The sequence below is a fragment of the Phalacrocorax aristotelis genome, chromosome 1, assembly GCF_949628215.1.
Source record: "Phalacrocorax aristotelis chromosome 1, bGulAri2.1, whole genome shotgun sequence".
In the NCBI taxonomy this organism is placed as follows: Eukaryota; Metazoa; Chordata; class Aves; order Suliformes; family Phalacrocoracidae; genus Phalacrocorax; species Phalacrocorax aristotelis.
The window spans coordinates 105,245,733-105,256,694 of record NC_134276.1 but is presented as its reverse complement, the minus strand read 5'-3'; positions in this window follow the sequence as shown (position 1 = coordinate 105,256,694).

The window sequence follows — 10,962 nt, the reverse complement described above, 5'->3', positions numbered from 1 at the left end:
GTTTTTAATAAATTTGAGGAATGGCAAGAGTGGTCAGCCTTCATACTTGCAGCTCAGAATTTCCAACTGAAATTGTTTAAATTGTTTCAATTCAGATCCTTTCTTAACAAAATATTATTTTTAACAGTGATTTACTTCTCCTTTTTAACATTTGTTTTAGTTTTCTGTTCCTAAAGAATATACCTGAAGGGAGGAAGATATTTGTGGAGCCCATTTCTGGGAACATGCTTTATTATTATTTGGATCTGATATTTTCTTCATAGAAAAAAAAAAAAGGTTAAGTGAATCAGTATCTTTAGCTCTCAGCTGTAGTATTATGTCTAACAATTTCTCACTTATTAAAAAAAAACCCAAATTCGAAAAGCTTCCTGTCCAATGCCATGCCTTCTTGAGCTCTTCCTCCTTGTGTCATAGGCATTGACTTCCAATTCTGGTAAACCTCAGTCTCTCACTCATATTTTCCAACCAAATTATGCTTTCACTCATGTTGCCTTTCATGGTAAACAGGTGCTTCCAATGGAAATCATCAGGCATATTTAATTGTCTTAACATTTTTGGATTGTTGATGTTCTTGCTTTTTCTCTGTCTGAGTAGAACTTGGACAATTAAGGTTATGTTTATTATAGGAAAGAGTGATCTAAGAGATCTTGAGGTTTTCCATTAGATCTTACTTCTCATCTTCTGCTGGAGTAGGAAAGACAACAGTCCCGATGACACAGAAGAAGAACAAAATAGGGACATAAAGCCTCTTTCTATGCCTGTGTGGCTGTCAAGCCAATACAGTCAATGCATCTCTATGAGTGGGCTCTTGGATTTCACAGCTGAAGGCGAGATGCTTTGTGGGCTTTTTTCACAATCTGGGCTTCAAGCAGGGAAGCCCTCATGACTTTTGAGCCCAGAGCTTTCCATCACATAGCTGTAAATCTAGAAAAATATGGGAAAGTTATGCATAAAGTCTGATCATGAAAGGCGTCTTAAAATTTGTTGAGAGAATGGTAGAGGTAGAAAGGGAAACAAGTGTATTTTAGTTTTAGCAAACCTTAAACATTTCATTTTGATTTGGAAAAAATGGCATACTAATGTCAAAATGTTTTATTTAAATCTTCATAATATATGAAAATATTACTTTTAATATAGTCCTTGTATTTTTTAAGCTAAAATATTTTGCAAACAAGGAATCACAGTTTATAAATCATGGTCTTCTACATTTTTAGAATTATTTCTTCAATGAGGATATGTTACAGTGATATTGAAAAGAATGGTAACCCTTCTCAAGGCAGATTGCACAAAATTAAAATTCACCCTTACAAACATTAATTAATTCTTACCATTTACACCCAGGAGGTTTTCAAATGTCTGTTTTAATGACAGGTTTCAAGGCTGGAATGTCCCCTGTGCTGATCACAGTTTAGAAAGCTCATGTTAAATTCTACAGAACAAATGATCTACCTGCAAGAAAACAGAAGTTATGAGTTTCTTTTGCAGAACTTATCAGAACTTTGCCTTGTTCCTCATCTGAAAGAAGGAATACTTTGGTCCCAAGTGAATCACAAGTTGAAGTTTATGTTTAAATACATTCCAATATAAAAATCAACAACAAAAATACAGATTTCCTTTTTAGAACAACATTTAATTCTATGTATCTAAGAAGAATACTTTCCTCAACCGTAATTTTTAAAGGAAATTTAAAAAATTTAGTTCTTTTGAATAGCTTCTCCATTTGTAGAAATATTACATGAGACTAATAGGTCGACAGTCTTTCTCCTATATGTACATGGCCATATTCCTGCCTATTTCCAACACTTGTTTTACTGTGCTCTTACATTCAAATAACTTTTGTCCTTTTACTTTTGGGAATACTTCAATACATTTGTCCTTTTAATTTTTTTTTTCTTTTTTCCCCTTTCAATAAACTTCATTTGCTTGCAAAGGTCTGAAATGTCCCCTTTCATGGTGACTCTGCTTTTGTTTGGATTATGAACTTCTGCAACATGTAACTCAAAAGAGATTCAGTTTCCAAGAGTAAAATGGGATTGATTAATTGTAGTGATACTTTCTTTATGAAGCAAAGTGCATTCCAAATATTTTTCCCATGACAAAAATGCTCTATCTGCATAAATAGGCTATGTATATACATATATACACAGCATAATCTTGAATAGATCTTTGAGGATGTAAATTTCTCCCATGACCTGATTTCTCTGTGTTCAAAAATTCTATTACAGCAGGAAACGTTAATGATATTCAGAGTTACAGTTAACAACATACATCTAAATGGGGACATTGCAGGCATCAAGGCATGTTATTTCTGATGAGAAGATATAAGTAATTATAAAATAGGAAATGGTCAGTCATCAAGATGCACTGAGCTCTTTCCTGTAATGTTACAGTATACAAAATACATTGTGTTCTGTTATTCCTAAACAGGTATTTTGGAAGTAAGAGATGGGAGTAAATCTGATATAATATTTTCTGTTTAATCTTTTTTATTTTCATCAGTGTTCTTCTTTATTGTTTTATGTTCTATTTATTTTGACACATAATGTTGTGATTTTACGAAATTTGGAAAGAACATGGGACAGTTGAAAACATGTCTTCTGATTGTAAAAACTACCCAATCCTTGACACTTTCCACAACCCCATTCAGCTAGACAAGCTTTCTAAAATATTTACTCCTGATTAAGTGGAAAATGAAGATAGTTCAACACAGTAGGGGTAAGGTATACTGTCTCTTTGACTTAAACTCTATAACCTCTTAACATGGAGTGGAAGGTTAACTGTGTTAGATATGTAACTGATTTTAATAGAGATTGCTGCCTGTTTGAGACTTTGAATGAAATAAACAGTTTTGTGTTCAACTACAGACTGAGAATTTAATGTATCAATTTATTTTATAATAGTGTGGCTATTAATCCTTGTAATTCCATAATCTTCAAACTTTTATTTAGCTACAGGTACTATATATGAATTAGTGCTGATGAGGTTTTATTTTTCATTAATACAAAATCACAATTACTGTGTGAACACAAAACTAAAAGTAGATTTGTTAAGCCTTCTTTGTTAGAAAGCGATAATTTAGCAGAGAATAGCATTAAAGGAAAAAAGGTAATTTAAAATGATATTAAAACAGTTGAAATAATTATTTCAGCCAACATTTGTCTTTGAAGACTGAGGTGAATAATTTTAATACACTTTTCACATAACTAACCTCACAGTTCCTTACTTTTCTAAAGATGTGAAAACTTCCAATGTATGTGTAGATTTATGTCCTGTAATTTTAGTAAGATCATTATTTCTTTCAGTAACTCAAAATTTATGAGTCTGAACTGCTCCCACTATACACAGCATCATCACCCTTATCTGCTTCTCAGCAACCTAGGATTATTAAACAGTTCCCTCCATTTTCTTTGTCATGGTGTCTACAAACTAGGATGGATTTCTAAAATATACTTCATTTATGTGCTTTGATGAAAGATGCCATGTGAGTATATCTTATAAGTATCATAAACGTACTGATTATGGTTGTCTGGTTAAAGGTAAGTTTTTTCACACACACGGGACAAATACAACTGCTCTTACACACCAGGACTACAGAATATCTTCAGTAATAATTTTAATCCTAACTTTTTGTTTACACAAGTAATTTTTGTAATAAATAGACTCATTTATGGGTTAAAGTCTAATTTTACATATGGCCCTCAAGGCACAGAAATGATAACATTTTTCCTTTAAAAACTGGTAAAATTCCCTTTCCAAAAGAAAAAATGTGGTCTCTCTGTACTTTCCATCTAGCAATAAGCACCAAATTTATATTTTTTCACATTTTTAATATTTGAAGATGATTAAAGATTCTTTTGATAACAAAATATTCTCTCCACTTACTTCCTTGAAATACTACATTAATCTTGATGCCGCTACTGTCTCTTTTTCCCAGTGCAGCAAAAGTCACAGGCCTTTAAATATAGTTGTTCCCGTGTAAAGGGTCATCAGCTGTTAGGATTCCCATTCAGGGAGGGACTAAAATTTTATGGAATATGGAAATCTGCCATGCTATCAGTGGGTCCCTAGCATGGTACTTGCAAATACTTTGGACACTGAGATGGAAAACTCAAGATCTGAGGTTTATGTATTTGGGGAGGAAAAAAATAACAACCACAAAAAAAAAAAAAAAACCCAAAAGAAATGAAAACAAAGCACAAACCATAGCTAGTGCCAGAAACCATATACCAAGGAAAGCCAACTCTCTCCATCTTTAACTACTAAGTACAAGGCATGAAAGACCACTTCCAGATCCCACTGAAGTTCATGAGGATGTTTGCCATCAACATCAGCAGGTAGGATCAGACCATTATTTTTCTAGCTCTGGTTAACCACAAAATATTAGAAACTAAAATGATGGCAGACTTATTTAAGGAAAAGTGGGTTGAGGCATTTTTAAATAAGATTCTAATGTTACATTATCACCTTCCCTCTTCCTTTTGATGCCCTTGTTATTAGCTTTCTCAAATCAAAACTCATGTATTTCCAACCATAAATACTATATTTATAATATATATAAAATATATATATAAAATATTTATATTTTCCAACCATAAATATTAAAAACAACTGGAGTGATACAAAGATGTTGCAGTAAATACAGAGCTTCTCCAATGGGGTGTTCCTGGTGGTAACAGTGAGCTTGGGACAGTTCTGCAAGGAAGTGCATGCTGAAGTACAGTAGGAAAAAGCAAGGGGCAAATCTAAGAAAGTTCTCTCCCTGATACTGTCCTTGAGCTTGGCACAGCCACCTCCTTACAGCCGCATTTCCTTCTCTGTCCCAGCCACCCCACAGCAACTCAGTTCCCAGTGCCTCAGTATGTTGGAATAACCTTTCTGATTCCTGTGTTCATGCACTTATATATTTATATAAAACACTGGAAAAAGTGTGCGCTACAGAGAAGAGGATGAGAAATGGAGAAGAGCGACATGTGGAAAACCATATGGAGAACCAATGACATATGCCAGGATATATTTGATTGAAAATATCACAGATCGTCTGACTTGTAACATGGATATTTCAGGGAACTGTATCTTGTCACACTGCAGTATTTTTGCTATACTGTGCCTTGAATATGGCAGATTGTTTACACATTTCAAATTTTTGTTTTCGTAGTCCTGGCTAACAATGACATAGTAAAGTAGTAAGAACCTATGAAGACATTGAGAACAGGCAGGACATAAAATATTTTGCCACAAGAATTCTGTATATGAGTATTACTTGTTTTCCTTTTCATATATGTGCAGTCAGCTCTAGTGGCTCAGTTTATATTTTGGATTCAAATGCCAAGTTTAGCTTGGCTCTGCAACCAAAGATTTTGGTTTACCAGAGTCTAATGGTAGCCTTTCCATTAAAGTTACCCTTATAAAGACATCTGAATGAAAAGTTTAGAATGTTTCACATAGTTTTCTGATGTTTCTTTTGGTTGACAAATGGAGAGCATTAATATTAATGTTCAATTAAAAATAAACCTGGAATGTTGACTGTATGTAACACACAAAACGAGAATGCAAAATACCTGGCATGATGCAGGCATTCACTTAGCTTTCAGGCTTAGTTGCCTTTTCTTGCATCTATGAAGACAAATTCATAAATGTCTGGATGAGACATCTGTAGATGTCTGCTCACCCAGAGAAGAGTGAGTTTTCCTGAACAGGGAAATATTAGAACGTGACCTAAAAAGCAATTTTGCAAAAAGAGCTTATCACTTCAGAGCAAGCCCTAAGTACCGGTCTGGCTCATTACTGTCTAGATTCTTACACTTGTGCATGAACTGTAACTGCACTGCAAAATAAGAAATAAAAATGAACCATACGAACATTCTGTGTAAGCTCTACAGACAATAGGAAGAAATCTAGAATTGAAGTCACAGGTTTCATATTCCTCAAAAATGATGGTGAAAGAAATTTATAGAGATCTTGGTGCTGTTGAATTAGCAAGCTGAGGAAATCTTTCAAGAATATACCAATACAGTTGTATATGACAAATAATTACAGTGGTGGTAGCTGATCCAAACCACATTTAATTGCTTTCTTAAACAAAACCCAATGTGATGCAATAGTTTTCTCATAGAGTGGTGGATTCTCAGTTCTGATGATTTATGAAAGACAGTTTCTTATACAATTATCCAATATTATTGCTTTTATCTAACACTAATGCTTACCTGGAGTTGTGTCTGTTTATGATACCAAAGTATCATATAAACATAAGTCAAAGCAAGGCATAAATATTTGCATAAATATTTGCAGCTTTTTTACAAAAAATGACATAACTTTTGGCAAGTTGTTCTTGCCTGTAACTCTAAAGGACTGTGAGACAGTCCTTCAAACAAAAAGAGAGAGAGGAACACACGCAATGAAGGAGAGGAACTAGGACCATCTAGCTCTGTTCCTACAGAAATTTGCAAGTCAGTGCCTGTGGAGGTCTGAAAGGCCAAAACCTCTCCATGTTCCCTTTTTCTGCTGTTAACTTTGAGGATGACCCCATGCCACTGCAAAACCAGAACAACAACAACAACAAAAAAGCTTTTGGTCTTTTCATGAATCACACTTTTTTTGATTTAATCTTTCATCTGCAATACATTCTGACCTTGACTTTCTCTAGTTCTCACCTAAAGGTATGCCTCTCTATTTCCATCCCCTACATATGGTATGAGGCCTTACTTCTCATACCAAATTGTTATAGTGAGCAGATTATAAAACTTTCCCATCAAGAACATGGACGCTGTGACTTCGTGGAAAAATTCATATTAAACTGTGCCAGCTGGAAGTATATTTTGCCAAAAAAGTGTGAATCATTTTGTTTCACATGACAAAAAATTTAGAGAGATGATAAAAAGAAATACCATTCTAACCTCATTCCTCTACCATACTTCTCTGCTTTCAACTCTAGCCCTCAGTGTTAGATAGTAAAAGACCAATAAAGGATAAGCAAGGAGGGTTCTTCTATCTCTCTTTCACCCACCTTTTCTGGCATGAGAAGCAACAAGGCAGAGAAGCAATTCAGGTGTCACTTTGTTGAAAGCCTATGACATAGAGAGAGGCAAAGAGCAAGAAGAGGAGGAAGAAGTAAAATTGAATCCAGAAAAGCAAAGTCAGCTGTAGATATGCATTAGTTGTTCATGTGAGTAAAAAGAGTAAAAAAGGTATATATCTTTCCAAGCAGAGGAAGGTAAATAAAATATATTAGCATGGATAACTATGAACAGGGCAGGAATAACTGTACTAGTACTTGATAGGCCTACCAGTAAGGCTATTTCCAGGTAGATTTATGTACAGTGTATTCAGGAAAAGTGATACGTTTTTGGGGTGTTGTAGGGATAAAGCTGACAGATATTGTGACCTTGATATTAAAGAAAGGGTATATGACTGAACAGGTATAAGATCCAGAAGACAAAGAGGTGGTGAAGGTAAACAAGAACAAAGGAAAGAAAAGGAAAATAAATTAATATTAAGGCAATGCAGAAGATGTAGAGATGGAATATTTCATTGTAAAGTGAACAGTTATAAGCATTTCCTTCTGAAAGAGTTGTGACATAATTTTGTTTCAAACAGGTTTCTGTCAGTCATACCATCTTTCAACAGAATTTTTCAATAATGTCATCCAAACACTAAATGTTCAAATATTGGACATTCTCCAGCCAATGCTCCTTGATGCATCAGAGTTAGGAGTATGGTTCACTTAGACATTCATTCATTCTTGATAAATGATATATTGGAGAAAATACAGTTTAGTTACAAAGATAGAAATAGAATCACAAAACAATTCTGTAATGATGCCTCCAGAACTAAAAGGTATGGAGCAAAAGTAGAGGGACAAAGTTAAAAGCACTAGGGAAACTCACCTCTCCGTTGCAGCAATTTCCAGATTACTGTTTTTCATTGTCAACATTTCTCTGTAAATGCAAAGCAACTGAAGTGTAAACTCATTAGCTCATTCTAGCTGGGGCTATCCAAAACCAAGGCAGTTCAAAAACAGTTTTGTTGTCAAATATTTTCCCATCACACAGGCCATAAGAAACCTGGTGCAAGAAAAGTGTCACATATAAAAGAGGGAAGAAAAGGTGAACGTATACTAAAACCCCTAAAACATTGCCAAGGTGTATAGACATATACTGAACAAATTCTCCAACAGTGTGAAGTCTTTAGTATATGTGGGGAAATCAGAAAAAGAAATGCTTTAGTTCTACTTCATCCCCCCTTTATTCTGCTCTTCAGTTATTTCCTTCTATTACCTGTTGCATTTGGTTCTTGGATCTGTGGAAAAGACCTTTGTGAAAGCCTTGCAGAAACCAGCTGATGTAGAGTTGCCGGCTCTGTGTTGGCTCTGAGGCTAGGACCAAAAAGAGATTCCTGTCTGATGTGGGGTTCAGTATCGCTTCTCCTTACACTGGTTGTCTTTGTTTCATTACTGACACCTGAATCTCCCAACACTCCAATCTTACTGCTGTTCTCCCATGCATGCTAGCTAAGCACTGATTCTGGTGGTTTCAATGTTGGAGCAAGTACACTATGTTTCCTTAATTGTATTTATTAGCTACATAAAAGATACTTCTCACTTTGGGTTTAAAGTAGCTGTATTGAGTTTGCTCAGTGACTGTTTTCTACAGGTGGGAGTGACTTCTTTAAACCTTTGAGTGCCATTTCTATATTGGTATCTCTGTTGTGACATATGCAAAGATTCACCAAGTCAAAATAAGATCAAAGTATAGATATTGTAATAATTTCTTCCTCAGCTGGATTAAATGAATTCAGCAAAGTATTGCCACCTTCTCCAAGTTTAGCTGCAGCAGAGGAAGACGCTTTCCAAAAAAGAAAAAAATGAAATTAATTACATGTACTTCATCCTGAATGGTATTATTTATAGACTTTATCCATTGTCAAAAAAACCAAAACAGAGCTTCAGTGGAGCTTTAATGGGGAGAATTTTACCTAACTTCTCTCCAGCTGACAAAAATCTCCTCAGACCAGAAGTCAATATGTTGCTTCATTTATTATTTATTTTATTTATTTGACTTTAATTTTAGGTAATGGAAGCTCCCTCCTCTTCCTTCTGATCTATTAAAATCCAATCATTTTTCATATTGCTCAGGCTGTCACCTTGTCAGAAACTGGTTTTGGCTGGGAAACTTTACAGAACCCTGCAGTGTCCCATAGTCTCTGAGAAAGTTCTCTTAGATAGTCCACATGATGTTTAACACCACATTTATTTATCTGTAGATATTTGATGCTACACAGAATTTTTGACTTAGCAGAATAATACAGCAATATACTGATGTCACATTACAAGTACACTTAGCAGAATATATCTGCTGCTCTGTATTACAGCTGTATCATAATACATCCATGATTCTCATTATTGGTCTGTAGCTGCTCACATGCTCACCATCATGATGTTGCATGTCCCATATAGCCTGGAAGGAGCACACAGGTTGAAGCCAGCCCATTGCTGTCTACAAAGCTCTTTTTGTTGTTCAGTTCTTATACTCTGTATAGGGCTAAGCACGCATATAAACCCCTGCTCCTCTCCAGTGCGTCTGCCCTTCCCCCTCCCCTTTATATAAAACAAAGACCACCTTCTGGTCCCTTTTGCGTTGAGAAAAATTCAGCTTTCTTAGCAACAACTGTGATCAGTTACTCCCTATGTTCCTACCTGAGCTTCACCAGCACGTGGCCCTTGCCCATCTCCTCTGAGCCTTCTTCCGTTGCAGGAGTTTATTGATCAGTTACAATGCTATTTTTGAATGCCCTGTTTCATTTATTTCATTGAGGAATATAATTTTGTCTTTTTATATCAAAACACTGGTTTTCAGTTTGAACGTAACTCACATATTAAAAACCTTAAAGATAAATTCAGTTGAATGTTATTTTGTTGAGATCAAATTAAATGTTTCAGCTGACGTAAAAGAGTTTCCCCTGTTATGGTTACTATAAAAAAAAAAATCTATTGTGTGCAATATTTGTTCTGGCCTAGAAAACTTATTGGAATTTATATAATGCTATACTGTAATTGCCCACAACATTTTTTGATTAAATTATCCTAAAACATTTCAAATTCTCTAAACAAAGCAAAGAAGAATCAGCATTTGCTTCTCTAATATTTGACTCTGATATTGGAATCTGCTGAAGTCTAAACAGTGCTGGAAATGAGAATGGGCAAAACACCAAAAGCCTTATTTCAGTTAATTAAAACAATCTGAAACCAACGTTCCAACATTAAAGTAATTTTAAAAAATTCCTTCTAAGGCTATCTTGCACTTCAATATCCAGGTATACATTTTTGAACGCAAGCCTATATTCAGTGCCCTGAAATTTGCACGCTTGAAATGGAAAGTTCAGCAGGAACAGGCCAACACTTTACTATATAATTTGAGTATATTTTTCACCCTAGATGTTTTTAATAAGATATTTTTCTTAACGATTTTCATCTAGAGGGCCAGAAATGGTAAACTAAAAAAGCATTAGCACCTGTTTGACAAATAAAATAAGGGTTCTCCGTATTTTAATACTATCCTGACATTTTAAAATCACTGCAATAGACAGAATGGATAAACAGAACAAAAAAAATCATCAGTTTGAGGTGAAGAAACCATGAGATGTTTAAGTCTGGATCTATAGGAAAGGAGGAAGGTAAGCAGCAGAGTTAGGACTCTGCTTCAGGGCAATGGACGGTGGCTTCTTCATGAGGCAGTGCGACAGCCTCCTCTGAGAAGGAACCACGGAAGGGAAGGCTGCCCGGGAGAGCCAAATTATTTTTGAAGGATATTTGTTGATAAATTCAGGAACTTATAATTTCATTGTGGAGGAAAACAGGGAATTTTGGCAGAAGACCTGCTTGGCTAAATGGGAAGCTTCCCAGAGACCAAAACCACAAAAAAAAAGGGTATACAGGAGTTGGAAACTAGTATTAGCAACAAAACGACT